This window comes from Nerophis lumbriciformis, linkage group LG17 (genome assembly GCF_033978685.3).
Source record: "Nerophis lumbriciformis linkage group LG17, RoL_Nlum_v2.1, whole genome shotgun sequence".
NCBI lineage: Eukaryota > Metazoa > Chordata > Actinopteri > Syngnathiformes > Syngnathidae > Nerophis > Nerophis lumbriciformis.
Genome location: NC_084564.2, coordinates 2,643,773 through 2,660,696, shown reverse-complemented (window position 1 = coordinate 2,660,696; position 16,924 = coordinate 2,643,773). Strand labels below are relative to the sequence as shown.

General features: G+C 39.3%; 1 protein-coding gene across 1 annotated transcript in view; it reads right to left on the bottom strand.

Annotated features, from left to right (window-relative positions):
- The window catches only part of LOC133614342 (polypeptide N-acetylgalactosaminyltransferase 17-like), a 100,010-nt gene extending 97,463 nt beyond the window's left edge, over positions 1 to 2,547 (bottom strand). The window contains exon 1 of the mRNA XM_061972214.2: positions 2,444 to 2,547. The gene's annotated coding sequence lies outside the window, so the exon portion shown is untranslated. The remainder of the gene's footprint in view (positions 1 to 2,443) is intronic.
- Positions 2,548 to 16,924: the final 14,377 nt, after the last annotated feature.

The window sequence follows — 16,924 nt, the reverse complement described above, 5'->3', positions numbered from 1 at the left end:
GATTTCATCATTGATATATAAACTATCAGACTGCGTGGTCGGTAGTAGTGGCTTTCAGTAGGCCTTTAACACTCTTACAAATATGCGCCACACTGTGAACCCACACCAAACAAGAATGACAAACACATTTTGGGAGAACATCTGCACCTTAACACAACAGAACAAATACCCAGAATCCCATGCAGCCCTAACTCTTCCGGGCTCCATTATACACCCCCGCTCTCAGCAAACCCCGCCCACCTCAACCGACGCACGGAGGGAGGGCGGGGGGGGGGGTTGATGTGTGGGGGAGCAGGGTTGTTGTGGGCGGGGTTTGCTGGTAGCGGGCAGAGGTGGGTAGAGTAGCCAGAAATTGTACTCAAGTAAGAGTACTGTTACTTTAGAGATTTATTACTCAAGTAAAAGTAAGGAGTAGTCACCCAAATATTTATTTGAGTAAAAGTAATGTTGTGAAAAAACTACTCAAGTACTGAGTAACTGATGAGTAACATACACACTCATATCATATATATATGTATATATATATATATATATATATATATATATATACATTGATATATACAGTATATAATTTATAAGTATTTATTTTGCTGTTTTTGTTTACATGTTAAAGGTGTTTTAATGAATATACATGCATGTTTAACATATAGATTCCTTTCTTTAATGAAGACTAGAATATAAGTTGGTGTATTACCTGATTCTGATGACTTGCGTTGATTGTAATCAGACAGTAGTGATGATAACGTCCACGTTTTCAAATGGAGGAGAAGAAAAGTTCCTCCTTTCTGTCCAATACCACATGAAAGTGGTGGGTTTTTGGCATCTTATTTGTCCAGCTTCCATATTCGTTTTTATACACTTTACAAGAAATATATTGGCGTCAAACTCCGTAGCTTGCTAGCTTGTTTGCGCTGGCTTTCGGAGACTCTTGTTTTGAAAGCGCAGGCGCGATGGCGCGGCACTTTTATTGTGAAGACAGGAACTGTGCAGTCAGTCTTTAGGCTTTTGACGGTAAGGTTGAAATAAAACAAGTATCTTTTTTCCCTCACACTTTTGATTGATTGATTGGAACTTTTATTAGTAGATTGCACAGTACAGTACATATTCCGTACAATTGACCACTAAATGGTAACACCCCAATAAGTTTTTCAACTTGTTTAAGTCAGGTCATGTGACCACCTGGCTCTGTTTGATTGGTCCAACGTCACCAGTGACTGCATCTGATTGGTGGAACGGAGTGAACGTCACCAGTGACTGTATTTGTTGAAACGCAGGCACTATGAAGGTCTGTCTGACAGACCAAAACAAACAAAGCGTGCATTAACAGATCGATAAAAATTAGTAGCGAGTAGCGAGCTGAATGTAGATAAAAGTAGCGGAGTAAAAGTAGCGTTCCTTCTCTATAAATATACTTAAGTAAAAGTAAAAGTATGTTGCATTAAAACTACTCTTAGAAGTACAATTTATCCCAAAAGTTACTCAAGTAGATGTAACGGAGTAAATGTAGCGCGTTACTACCCACCTCTGGTAGCGGGGGTGTATAATGTAGCCCGGAAGAGTTAGGGCTGCGTGGGATTCTGGGTATTTGTTCTGTTGTGTTTATGTTGTGTTACAGTGCAGATGTTCTCCCAAAATGTGTGTGTCATTCTTGTTTGGTGTGGGTTCACAGTGTGGCGCATATTAGTAAGAGTGTTCAAAGTTGTTTTATATGGCCACCGTCAGTGTAACCTGTGTGGCTGTTGACCAAGTATGCCTTGCTGTCACTTACGTGTGCAAGCAGAAGCCTCATACAACGTGTGGTTGGGCCGGCACGCTGTTTGTACAGGTTGTAGAGGGCGTTAAATGCTGTTTCATTATGGCACGCCCATATTTTTATTGTTAGGGGGAAAATCGGAGAATATTTGCCCTGGGAGAGGCACCGAAATCCGTAAGTCTCCCGGGAAAATCGGGAGGGTTGGCAAGTATGCAGCTGAGCCGCATCAGAGTGGTCAAAGAGCCGCATGCGGCTCCGGAGCCGCGGGTTGCCGACCCCTGCACTAACTTAAGGCATTAATACATAAACACATAGGAGTCAATACATAAACATAAGACATTCTTACATGAACATGAGGAATTACTACATAAATATAAGGAGTTAGTACATAAACACAAGGATTACTGTACACTTCATCGATCACATTGCTCAATTCACAGCATCTATTCACACAAAGACAAATACTGGCCATCATCAGGTCCACACCTGTTGGCATTGACGTACATTTGACTACCGGTAATTAGTCTAATGAATGATGATGACGCGGAAGCAGGATGGAGCAGTTTTGGAGGGTGGGGGCGCAGGTGGGGAACAAATTTGGTGACACACACACACACTTTAGCTCAGTCTCTTTTTACATTTAAAAGAAGCTTGTATTGAAATGCACTTGTTCGGAAGAAACTCACTTACCATATCAGCAACATTTCTTCATCTTGCACAACCAATGTGTTTACTTTACTCCGTTCCACCAATCAGATGCAGTCACTGGTGACGTTGGACCAATCAAACAGAGCCAGGCGGTCACATGACCTGACTTAAACAAGTTGAAAAACGTATTCGGGTGTTACCATTTAGTGGTTAATTGTACGGAATATGTACTGTACTGTGCAATCTACTAATAAAAGTTCCAATCAATCAATCAAAAGTGTGAAGGAAAAAAGACCCTTTTTTATTTCAACCGTACATCCCGTCAAAAGCCTAAAGACTGACTGCACAGTTCCTGTCTTCACAATAAAAGTGCCGCTCCATAGCGCCTGCGCTTTCAAAATAAGAGTCTCCGAAAGCCAGCGCAAACAAGCTAGCAAGCTACGGAGTTTGCCGCCAATGTATTTCTTGTAAAGTGTATAAAAACGAATATGGAAGCTGGACAAATAAGATGCCAAAAACCAACCACTTTCATGTGGTATTAGACAGAAAGGAGGAACTTTTTTTCTCCTCCATTTGAAAACGTGGACGTTATCATCACTACTGTCTGATTACAATCAATGCAAGTCATCAGAATCAGGTAATACACCAACTTATATTTTTGTCTTCATGAAAGAAAGGAATCTATATATGTTAAACATGCATGTATATTCATTAAAACACCTTTAACATGTAAACAAAAACGGCAAAATAAATAAATATAAATTATTTACTGTATATATATCAATGTGTGTATATATATATGTGTGTGTGTGTGTATATATATATATATATATATATATATATATATATATATATATGATATGATATGATATGTGTGTGTATGTTACTCATCAGTTACTCAGTACTTGAGTAGTTTTTCCACAATATACTTTTTACTTTTACTCAAGTAAATATTTGGGTGACTACTCCTTACTTTTACTTGAGTAATAAATCTCTAAAGTAACAGTACTCTTACTTGAGTACAATTTCTGGCTACTCTACCCACCTCTGCTAATAATGTTGTTGTATGCACACTGTGTCGAGCGGAAATGGCCTATCATAGCAGCACAACGGCAGCGTTCTTGCCATCACCATCAACTAGTCAATCGTCCGCGTGAGTATACGTTGTCATCATTACACAAAAACATGAACGTGTCATTTGTATCTGCGTTGTAAATTCATAAACTAAAGCACCGTTTCGCTCTGAGAGGAGCGTTTGGCGTGCCTGTTCAGTGTTTACAAAGACGTGCTCCTCTTTAACGCTAACGTTAATTAGTTGTGCAAATACCTTTTACAACATTAACAATTACGTATACTATGTACAAACGAACAATTAACTTTCACTTTAATCATACTATCATTGTTGTGTTATTAAGCAAAATAAGCAAAAGTTTTACTTTTGTTGAAATGTTTACACTGTTGTTACAGAATATTTCGTTTTGCACTTTTTTGTATTGGATGTTTATCTTTATTTTTGCACATTTTAGCAAATAAGCAATACTTTTACTTTTGTTGAAATGTTTACACTGTTGTTACAGAATATTTCCGTTTTGCACTTTTTTGAATTGGATGTTCATCTTTATTTTTGCACATTTTAAAGCAAAATAAGCAATACTTTTACTTTTGAAATGCTTATACTATTGCAGAATATTAGGATTTGCACTGGATGTTTACTTTTATATTTGCACATTAAAAGCAAATAAGCTACTTTTAATTTTGTTAAATGTTTACATTGTTACAGAATATTTTGTCATGTTGTTGTCAATGTTGACTGAGTGGCCATACTTTTTTTTTTGTAAATAAAAGCCATGCCTTTTGAAAAAAATGGCCTACATTTATTTTTTCATCTTCATTTTAAATTAAAAAAAATAATCGGTAAAAGGAAAAATAATCTATAGATTAATCGAAAAAATAATCTATAGATTAACCGATTAATCGAAAAAATAATCTATAGATTAATCGATAGAAAAATAATCGTTAGCTGCAGCCTTAGTGTGTGTGTGTGTGTGTGTGTGTGTGTATATATATATATATATATATATATATATATATATATATATATATATATATATGATATGTGTGTGTATGTTACTCATCAGTTACTCAGTACTTGAGTAGTTTTTCCACAATATACTTTTTACTTTTACTCAAGTAAATATTTGGGTGACTACTCCTTACTTTTACTTGAGTAATACATCTCTAAAGTAACAGTACTCTTACTTGAGTACAATTTCTGGCTACTCTACCCACCTCTGAAGAAAAGAGAGGAAGATGTTATAAACAAATATCGATGAGCAAGTAGGAGTACACTAATGGTTCAGGGGTCAACCGACCTGTCGATCACGATCGACCGGTCGATCTTTGGGACCCTACCAGTCGATCGGGAAAATATTGAAATACTTGTTTTATCAATACGACATCAGTACGTGACAATCCCACCCGGAGAATGACGCATCAGATATTTTCTAGCTTCTAGCATCAAAGTTTGCATATGCATATATATACTCATGCACATAATCACGTTTCATCAAACATATATTAACGTTGTTGCCCTAGGGCAGGGGTCGGCAACCCCAAATGTTGAAAGAGCCATATTGGACCAAAAATACAAAAACAAATCTGTCTGGAGCCGCAAACAAATTAAAAGCCATATTACATACAGATAGTGTGTCATGAGATATAAATTGAATTAATATGACTTAAAGGAAACTAAATGAGCTCAAATATAGCTACAAATGAGGCATAATGATGCAATATGTACATATAGCTAGCCTAAATAGCATGTTAGCATCGATTAGCTTGCAGTCATGCAGTGACCAAATATGTCTGATTAGCACTCCACACAAGTCGATAACATCAACAAAACTCACCTTTGTGCGTTCACGCCCAACGTTAAAAGTTTGGTGGACAAAATGAGACGGAAAAAGAAGTGGCATAAAACACGTCCTAGAAAGCCGGAGAAAGTTGTACATGTAAACAAACTGCGGTGAGTTCAAGTACCGCCAAAATTAGTAGGACAAAACGGCGCTCGCCAAATACTCCAATCAGTGAAGTATGTTTAATATAAACAGTGTGCTTTATAACAATTAGGGAGGCTTGTGTCATGTTTGTCCTCCTACAGAAACCATATTAAAACAAAAAATATATATTTTTCCCCTCATCTTGTTCCATTTTTCATACATTTTTGAAAAAGCTCCAGAGAGCCACTAGGGCGGCGCTAAAGAGCCGCATGCGGGTTGCCGACCCCTGCCCTAGGGTAAACTGGGTACAACACATGGCACACTGACAAAGCTTAACCTATTGTTACTATAACAATCTACAAGGTTAATGTAGGTTGCTTCTCTTTCTTCCCCTCCATTTTTCTGCATTCTTTCGTATCTCAAGTTATCATTACGTATATGTATTGTTGCATTTGAACAACTGTATTGTTGATAATAAAGGTAAAGTATTGGTATTGTTCATTATCAATAAACAAGTCTTCCCTCAACAAGCGACGGGGAAGCTAACAAGCCAAATACTAGAGTCTGTGAACATTGCTCCAAAGTACGGATTTTTGTGTTGATGTATTGTGCACACAAAACTAAACATTGACTTGTGCAAAAGCAGGAATTATGGATAAAACAAGGCGGCAGCTAATGGACTTTCCCCTCTTTAACAAACAGGATAAACCCGCCGGGTGGGCAGCTGATTTTACTACTTCCAGCACTGACCTAAGACAACCATGTGACTGGCATCCCATAGGATGAACATATATAGTACGGTACTAAGACTATAGTCAGGGCCGGCCCGTGGCATAGGCCGTATAGGCAAATGCTAAGGGCGCCGTCCATCAGGGGGCGCCACGCCAGTGCCACAAAAGTTGGAGAAAAAAAAAAAAAAAGTTGGTACTATTATTTCTAAATACAAAAAATAATCCCACGTTAATTAAAATGCAAAGTAAAGCCTATATAATAGAAATATTATTTGTTACAACATTACGCCCCCGCCCCCCGCACGGTGCGCCCCCTCCCTTCCCGTATCATGACTCTTTTTGGACGTCACCACATCAAAAAATCAACACAAGATGTCAAAACGGCCAAAACTGTCAGGTGCCCAGGGAAGAAAAAAGAGAAAAGAAGAGGAGGAGAAACGAGAAAAAGACAGAGGTAGCAGGTAGGTAACGTTAGCCTACATGAAATTATTTGTCTGTTACAGAATGTGATAGTAGCTGGCTTTTTAGCATTAAGCTAATGTTAGATGATTCGGCAATTGCTAATCAATAAATAGCTAGTTCTGTTTTAACGTCGGGTTAATATTGTGGAGGGGGCTAAATTGTTATGGAAAATAATAATGTAACGTTAGGTAATTACAGTACTCCCACCTTACATTCCTCAGGGACATTTGTATTAGATCTTTTAAGCAGGTGTTATTGCCTTCTGGTTAGCTAATGTTTGCCCTGCAGGTAATAGTCACTTTTCCACCTCTTTATATATTAGGTATAGTTGTAAGCCTAGTTGTTAAAGTGCACATCATTAATGTTAATTAAGCAATATGTATGTAAAAAATATTGTATTTCATATATTCATTTTTTATTTTTTGCATTCATTTATTTATTCATATTTTTTTTTATCTTGTTAACTACTCTGATTGTTAATTTGCTTTCTTTAAGTAAAAAAAGGTCAAAGACAAAGCTATTCGGTTTCTTGTGAGTATATACACTTCACTGCCGATGTGGGGGGGGCGCCACCTAAAATCTTGCCTAGGGCGCCAGATTGGTTAGGGCCGGGCCTGACTATAGTGGCCATAAACTGTTAGCTTCTACAGCAGGTGACTTGTATGTTACTGGCCCTAGGCACATTACAAAAAAAACAAAACAAAACAAAAAAACACCAGCAAAAAATTTAGAAAACAGCAGGAAACAAAATGAGAAAAAGGCAAAATGTTGAAATCCGCCGATAATAACGGCACAAAGCTTTGTCTTTGAAAAACAAAAACAAAACCATATGTATGTATGTCGATATATGTATATAGTCATACATATATCATATTTGTATATGTATATATATATATATATACATACATATATACTAGAGATGCGCGGTTTGCGGACACAACCGCCCGGGTCGGGTCGGGTCGGGTCGGGTCGGGTCGGGTCGGGTCGGGTCGGGTCGGGCGGTTGAAATAAAAAAAAATTAGATTTTAAATAGATTCAGGCGGGTGGCAGTTAAACCAATTGGGAAATATATATACATAGTTAAATGTTGTTACCCACATACGAAAAACGAGTAGGCACCTGCAGCATATGCCACAACAGAAGAAGAAAAAAAAAAGAGATGGACACTTTTACGGAGCGGAGAAGGGACACCTCGCCGGGGTCCGGGACCGAGGCCCCTTCCCCCGAGAGGGCCCCACCGGGAGCCGTAGCTGAGGCGATCCGCGAGAAGGGCCCGACGCACGTCCAGGGTCACCACCGCGCCCACCGCACCGACACCCCGCCTCGTCCGCCTTCGCCGCGGCCGGCGTCACGCGCAGCAGGTAAGCAGCTTACCTGCCCGCCACCCCCGTGGCCGGGGGCTCGTAACAGGGGTCACTCCGCGCGCTCCGCCCGCGCAGCTTACCTGCCCGCCACCCCCGTGGCCGGGGGCTCGTAACAGGGGTCACTCCGCGCGCTCCGCCCGCGCAGCTTACCTGCCCGCCACCCCCGTGGCCGGGGGCGCGTAACAGGGGTCACTCCGCGCGCAGTGCGCTCACGAAAGGGGTGGGGCTCACCCTGGTTGATATAGACAGCAGGACGGTGGCCATGGAAGTCGGAACCCGCTAAGGAGTGTGTAACAACCCACCTGCCGAATCAACTAGCCCTGAAAATGGATGGCGCTGGAGCGTCGGGCCCATACCCGGCCGTCGCCGGCAGCGAGAGCCGCGAGGGCTAGGCCGCGACGAGTAGGATGGCCGCCGCGGTGCGCGCTGAAGCCTCGGGCGCGAGCCCGGGTGGAGCCGCCGCGGGTGCGAGGGACATCGCACCTCCACGCGCTTGGAGGTGCGCTCAGCGCGGCTCCCATATGATTGCGCACTGGTGTGTGTCTGGGTCGTGACAGCGTGGCACGCATTGAATGTCTGTGCTGCATTGGATCAGTCTCCTTTCTTTAACAGGCAAAAGCTTTATAACCTCACTAATGCCTTGCATCGTCTATATTAGATATATAACAACGGGCGGGTGCGGGCGGATGCGGTTTTGATTAAATGTTAGAAACGGGTGGATGGCGGATGGTTGACGACTTTCTGATGCGGTTGCGGATGAAATATTTGCCTATCCGCGCATCTCTAATATACACACACATATATAAATAGATATATATGTGTGTGTATATATATATATATATATATATATATATATATATATATATATATATATATATATATATATATGTATATCACCTCCAAGTCCGAGTCCATGGTTCTCTCCCGGAAAAGGGTGGAGTGCCATCTCCGGGTTGGGGAGGAGATCTTGCCCCAAGTGGAGGAGTTCAAGTACTTCGGAGTCTTGTTCACGAGTGAGGGAAGAGTGGATCGTGAGATCGACAGGCGGATCGGTGCGGCGTCTTCAGTAATGCGGACGCTGTATCGATCCGTTGTGGTGAAGAAGGAGCTGAGCCGGAAGGCAAAGCTCTCAATTTACCGGTCGATCTACGTTCCCATCCTCACCTATGGTCATGAGCTTTGGGTCATGACCGAAAGGACAAGATCACGGGTACAAGCGGCCCAAATGAGTTTCCTCCGCCGGGTGACAGGGCTCTCCCTTAGAGATAGGGTGAGAAGCTCTGTCATCCGGGGGGAGCTCAAAGTAAAGTCGCTGCTCCTCCACATCGAGAGGAGCCAGATGAGGTGGTTCGGGCATCTGGTCAGGATGCCACCCGATCGCCTCCCTAGGAAGGTGTTTTGGGCATGTCCGACCGGTAGGAGGCCGCGGGGAAGACCCAGGACACGTTGGGAAGACTATGTCTCCCGGCTGGCCTGGGAACGCCTCGGGGTCCCCCGGGAGGAGCTGGACGAAGTGGCTGGGGAGAGGGAAGTCTGGGCTTCCCTGCTTAGGCTGCTGCCCCCGCGACCCGACGTCGGATAAGCGGAAGAAGATGGATGGATGGATGGATTTATATTTCATAATTTTCAAAAATAAATGTTAAAATATTTTCTTTTTTCAATTGATTTTTGAATTTATATATAGATAGATAGATAGATAGATAGACATAATTGTGTGGAGGGAGAGTGTGATCAGCGCAGCGCGCCTGCAGGAGCAAAGGTCACCACCTCTGTCGATGGTGTTGAGGGCGGACCTGGTTGTCCAAATTAGGCATAATAATGTGTTAATTCCACGACTGTTTATATCGGTATCGGTTGATATCGGTATCGGTAATTAAAGAGTTGGACAATATCGGAATATCGGCAAAAAGCCATTATCGGGCATCCCTAATAATAATGTGTTAATTCCACGACTGTATATATATCGGTATCGGTTGATATCGGTATCGGTTGATATCGGTATCGGTAATTAAAGAGTTGGACAATATCAGAATATCGGATATCAGCAAAAAGCCATTATCGGACATCCCTAATAATGTGTTAATTCCACGACTGTATATATATCGGTATCGGTTGATATCGGTATCAGTAATTAAGAGTTGGACAATATCGGATATCGGCAAAAAGCCATTATCGGACATCCCTAATAATAATGTGTTAATTCCACGACTGTATATATATCGGTATCAGTTGATATCGGTATCAGTAATTAAGAGTTGGACAATATCGGAATATTGGATATCAGCAAAAACCCATTATCGGACATCCCTAATAATAATGTGTTAATTCTAGGACTGTATATATATCGGTATCGGTTGATATCGGTATCGGTAATTAAAGAGTTGGACAATATTGGAATATCGGATATCGGCAAAAAGCCATTATCGGACATCCCTAATAATAATGTGTTAATTCCACGACTGTATATATATCGGTATCGGTTGATATCGGTATCAGTAATTAAAGAGTTGGACAATATCGGAATATCGGCAAAAAGCCATTATCGGGCATCCCTAATAATAATGTGTTAATTCCATGACTGTATATATATCGGTATCGGTTGATATCGGTATCGGTTGATATCGGTATCGGTAATTAAAGAGTTGGACAATATCGGAATATCGGATATCGGCAAAAAGCCATTATCGGACATCCCTAATAATGTGTTAATTCCACGACTGTATATATATCGGTATCGGTTGATATCGGTATCAGTAATTAAGAGTTGGACAATATCGGAATATCGGATATCGGCAAAAAGCCATTATCGGACATCCCTAATAATAATAATGTGTTAATTCCACGACTGTATATATATGTATCGGTATCGGTTGATATCGGTATCAGTAATTAAGAGTTGGACAATATCGGAATATCGGATATCGGCAAAAAGCCATTATCGGACATTCCTAATAATAATGTGTTAATTCCACGACTGTATATATATCGGTATCGGTTGATATCGGTATCGGTAATTAAAGAGTTGGACAATATTGGAATATCGGATATCGGCAAAAGGCCATTATCGGACATCCCTAATAATAATGTGTTAATTCCATGACTGTATATATATCGGTATCGGTTGATATCGGTAATTAAAGAGTTGGACAATATCGGATATCGGCAAAAAGCCATTATCGGACATCCCTAATAATAATGTGTTAATTCCACGACTGTATATATATCGGTATCGGTTGATATCGGTATCGGTTGATATCGGTAATTAAAGAGTTGGACAATATCGGCAAAAAGCCATTATCGGACATCCCTAATAATAATGTGTTAATTCCATGACTGTATATATATTGGTATCGGTTGACATCGGTATCGGTGATTAAAGAGTTGGACAATATCGGAATATCGGCAAAAAGCCATTATCGGACATCCCTAATAATAATGTGTTAATTCCACGACTGTATATATATCGGTATCGGTTGATATCGGTATCGGTTGATATCGGTATCGGTAATTAAAGAGTTGGACAATATCGGAATATCGGATATCGGCAAAAAGCCATTATCGGACATCCCTAATAATAATAATGTGTTAATTCCACGACTGTATATATATATATCGGTATCGGTTGATATCGGTATCAGTAATTAAGAGTTGGACAATATCGGAATATCGGATATCGGCAAAAAGCCATTATCGGACATTCCTAATAATAATGTGTTAATTCCACGACTGTATATATATCGGTATCGGTTGATATCGGTATCGGTAATTAAAGAGTTGGACAATATTGGAATATCGGATATCGGCAAAAGGCCATTATCGGACATCCCTAATAATAATGTGTTAATTCCATGACTGTATATATATCGGTATCGGTTGATATCGGTAATTAAAGAGTTGGACAATATCGGATATCGGCAAAAAGCCATTATCGGACATCCCTAATAATAATGTGTTAATTCCACGACTGTATATATATCGGTATCGGTTGATATCGGTATCGGTTGATATCGGTAATTAAAGAGTTGGACAATATCGGATATCGGCAAAAAGCCATTATCGGACATCCCTAATAATAATGTGTTAATTCCATGACTGTATATATATTGGTATCGGTTGACATCGGTATCGGTGATTAAAGAGTTGGACAATATCGGAATATCGGCAAAAAGCCATTATCGGACATCCCTAATAATAATGTGTTAATTCCACGACTGTATATATATCGGTATCGGTTGATATCGGTATCGGTTGATATCGGTATCGGTAATTAAAGAGTTGGACAATATCGGAATATCGGATATTGGCAAAAAGCCATTATCGGACATCCCTAATAATAATGTGTTAATTCCACGACTGTATACATATCGGTATCTGTTGATATCGGTATCGGTAATTAAAGTGTTGGACAATATCGGAATATCGGCAAAAAGCCATTAGCGGACATCCCTAATAATAATGTGTTAATTCCACAACTGTATATATATCGGTATCGGTTGATATCGGTATCGGTTGATATCGGTATCGGTAATTAAAGAGTTGGACAATATCGGAATATCGGATATTGGCAAAAAGCCATTATTGGACATCCCTAATAATAATGTGTTAATTCCACGACTGTATACATATCGGTATCGGTTGATATCGGTATCGGTAATTAAAGTGTTGGACAATATCGGAATATCGGCAAAAAGCCATTATCGGACATCCCTACTCGTCGCCACTGTAATGTTTGTAGGTGTACTTTGTTGCTGGTTCAATATTGAGACGGTTCGATGGATTTGGATGCTTTAATCATCAACATGGCTTGCATGCACCTGTCTCATGCACCTGTCTCATGCACCTGTCTCATGCACCTGTCTCATGCACCTGTCTCATGCACCAGGCGTAACTGTTCTAATTGTCCACTAGTGCGTGTTGATGTCACCACGCAGCCAGCGTATATCTAAATATCACAGCAAGGAGATTCTTAGGCCCCATTCGTCATGGTTTACCTGGCACATGAAACGTGACAAATTGTGGGGTGCACTAACTCCCTCAGCCGCCAGGCGACAGTGTTTGGTATCATACAATGTGTTTTTGTGGCAATTGCAACTTTGCCCACAGCGTCAGTTGCTATGTAGAGTGGCGCTTTCCATCATTTTCAGCAGACTGCATCGCAAAAATAATCAACCCCCCCTCTTCCATTCAAGCAAGATCCACCCAGGAATGGGGCCCAAAAATCTCTTCCCTACTGTACTGTATATACACTCACTGTAACAAGAGCAGCCATAACTGCGAAGCGGCCCTCAACGAAAACGAGTTTGATTGCATTACACAGTTTGAAAGGTAATTACAACACTGTGTTTGCATATTTAATTAAGTGTGGGTTTTTTACATACTACTTTTTTTTTATTATCGGTATCGTTTTTTTTTTTTTTTTTTTATTAAATCAACATAACATAAAAATTAACCAGACATGACTGGGACTTTAGTCTTAGGTTTTTAGTCTTCTGACTCTTAGTGATGTGCGATATCACTTGATTTTTTTTCCTGATCCGATACCAAATAAAATTCAGGCTGGTATCAGCGATACCAATAATTTGTGCAAGTATGCCTGACGTGGCTGCTAAAATTATAAAAGTTTTTTTTATTTTGAAATAACATCCATCTAAAAATACAACAGTGATAATAGTACTAACCTTTAACACTTCATTTGACTCATTTTCATTCATTACTATTTTCTATGTAACTGTTTTTGTATTGTTTTACTTTCTTTTTTATTCAAGAAAATGTTTTTAATTTATTTATCTTATTTTATTTTATTAATTAAAAAAAAAAAAGGACCTTATCTTCACCATACCTGGTTGTCCAAATTAGGCATAATAATGTGTTAATTCCACGACTGTATATATCAGTATCGGTTGATATCGGTATCGGTAATTAAAGAGTTGGACAATATCGGAATATCGGATATCGGCAAAAAGCCATTATCGGACATCCCTAATAATAATGTGTTAATTCCACGACTGTATATATATCGGTATCGGTTGATATCGGTATCCGTTGATATCGGTATCAGTAATTAAGAGTTGGACAATATCGGAATATCAGATATCGGCAAAAAGCCATTATCAGACATCCCTAATAATAATGTGTTAATTCCACGACTGTATATATATCGTATCGGTTGATATCGGTATCGGTAATTAAAGAGTTGGACAATATTGGAATATCGGATATCGGCAAAAAGCCATTATCGGACATTCCTAATAATAATGTGTTAATTCCACGACTGTATATATCGGTATCGGTTTATATCGGTATCGGTAATTAAACAGTTGGACAATATCGGAATATCGGATATCGGCAAAAAGTCATTATCGGACATCCCTAATAATAATGTGTTAATTCCAACGACTGTATATATATCGGTATCGGTTGATATCGGTATCGGTTGATATCGGTATCAGTAATTAAGAGTTGGACAATATTGGAATATCGGATATCGGCAAAAAGCCATTATCGGACATCCCTAATAATAATGTGTTAATTCCACGACTGTATATATATCGGTATCGGTTGATATCGGTATCGGTAATTAAAGAGTTGGACAATATCGGAATATCAGATATCGGCAAAAAGCCATTATCGGACATCCCTAATAATAATGTGTTAATTCCACGACTGTATATATATCGGTATCGGTTGATATCGGTATCGGTTGATATCGGTATCAGTAATTAAGAGTTGGACAATATCGGAATATCGGATATCGGCAAAAAGCCATTATCGGACATCCCTAATAATAATGTGTTAATTCCACGACTGTATATATATCGGTATCGGTTGATATCGGTATCAGTAATTAAAGAGTTGGACAATATCGGAATATTGGATATCGGCAAAAAGCCATTATCGGACATCCCTAATAATAATGTGTTAATTCCACGACTGTATATATATCGGTATCGGTTGATATCGGTATCGGTAATTAAAGAGTTGGACAATATCGGAATATCAGATATCGGCAAAAAGCCATTATCAGACATCCCTAATAATAATGTGTTAATTCCACGACTGTATATATATCGTATCGGTTGATATCGGTATCGGTAATTAAAGAGTTGGACAATATTGGAATATCGGCAAAAAGCCATTATCGGACATCCCTAATAATAATGTGTTAATTCCACGACTGTATATATATCGGTATCGGTTGATATCGGTATCGGTTGATATCGGTATCAGTAATTAAGAGTTGGACAATATCGGAATATCGGATATCGGCAAAAAGCCATTATCGGACATCCCTAATAATAATGTGTTAATTCCACGACTGTATATATATCGGTATCGGTTGATATCGGTATCAGTAATTAAAGAGTTGGACAATATTGGAATATTGGATATCGGCAAAAAGCCATTATCGGACATCCCTAATAATAATGTGTTAATTCCACGACTGTATATATATCGTATCGGTTGATATCGGTATCGGTTGATATCGGTATCGGTAATTAAAGAGTTGGACAATATCAGAATATCGGATATCGGCAAAAAGCCATTATCGGACATCCCTAATAATAATGTGTTAATTCCACGACTGTATATATATCGGTATCGGTTGATATCGGTATCAGTTAATATCGGTATCAGTAATTAAGAGTTGGACAATATCGGAATATCGGATATCGGCAAAAAGCCATTATCGGACATCCCTAATAATAATGTGTTAATTCCACAACTGTATATATATCGGTATCGGTTGATATCGGTATCGGTAATTAAAGAGTTGGACAATATCGGAATATCGGCAAAAAGCCATTATCGGACATCCCTAATAATAATGTGTTAATTCCACGACTGTATATATATCTATATCGGTTGATATCGGTATCGGTTGATAACGGTGTCAGTAATTAAGAGTTGGACAATATCGGAATATCGGATATCGGCACAAAGCCATTATCGGACATCCCTAATAATAATGTGTTAATTCCACGACTATATATATATATCGGTATCGGTTGATATTGGTTTTGGTAATTAAAGAGTTGGACAATATCGGAATATCGGCAAAAAGCCATTATCGGACATCCCTAATAATAATGTGTCAATTCCACGACTGTATATATATCGGTATCGGTTGATATCGGTATCAGGAATTAAAGAGTTGGACAATATCGGAATATCGGATATCGGCACAAAGCCATTATCGGACATCCCTAATAATAATGTGTTAATTCCACGACTATATATATATATCGGTATCGGTTGATATTGGTTTTGGTAATTAAAGAGTTGGACAATATCGGAATATCGGCAAAAAGCCATTATCGGACATCCCTAATAATAATGTGTCAATTCCACGACTGTATATATATCGGTATCGGTTGATATCGGTATCAGGAATTAAAGAGTTGGACAATATCGGAATATCGGATATCGGCAAAAAGCCATTATCGGACATCCCTAATAATAATGTGTTAATTTCACGACTGTATATATATCGGTATCGGTTGATATCGGTATCAGTAATTAAGAGTTGGACAATATCGGAATATCGGATATCGGCAAAAAGCCATTATCGGACATCCCTAATAATAATGTGTTAATTCCACGACTGTATATATATCGGTATCGGTTGATATCGGTATCGGTAATTAAAGAGTTGGACAATATTGGAATATTGGATATCGGCAAAAAGCCATTATCGGACATCCCTAATAATAATGTGTTAATTCCACGACTGTATACATATCGGTATCGGTTGATATCGGTATCGGTAATTAAAGAGTTGGACAATATTGGAATATCGGATATCGGCAAAAAGCCATTATCAGACATCCCTAATAATAATGTGTTAATTCCATGACTGTATATATATCGGTATCGGTTGATATCGGTATCGGTAATTAAGAGTTGGACAATATCAGATATCTGCAAAAAGCCATTATGGGACATCCCTGCTGGTATATGTAATAGAAT